A 384-nucleotide genomic window follows, 5' to 3' on the forward strand; every position below is an offset into this window, starting at 1 on the left:
CAGCAGGGACAGGAGACACAGGAAGACATGGTTTGAGAGACTCACAGAGGGAGACTGGAGGGAACATGTGGCTGTGGATGTGCTCTGATGACTTCCATGCCAAGAGGAGACCTCCTGGAGGTACTGTGGCAAAGACACCCCTGAGGGAGTGTGGCCACTCACACCAGGACCACACACAACAGAACAGTGACATCCCTGAGGGACCATAAGTGACCCTCACAGTGGGTGGGACACTGAAAAACAAAGAGGAGCAGAGGAAGATCAGCATGAAGGAGAAGCAGAAAGACACAATTAAGCTCATTGGAACCTCCTTGCTCTGCATGTTACCCCAGCAAAGGAGCAGAAGATGGGCTGAGCACAACCTGCAGTGAAAACCAGGGAAGC

Source organism: Geospiza fortis, unplaced genomic scaffold, assembly GCF_000277835.1.
Source record: "Geospiza fortis unplaced genomic scaffold, GeoFor_1.0 scaffold366, whole genome shotgun sequence".
NCBI classification, from domain to species: Eukaryota; Metazoa; Chordata; class Aves; order Passeriformes; family Thraupidae; genus Geospiza; species Geospiza fortis.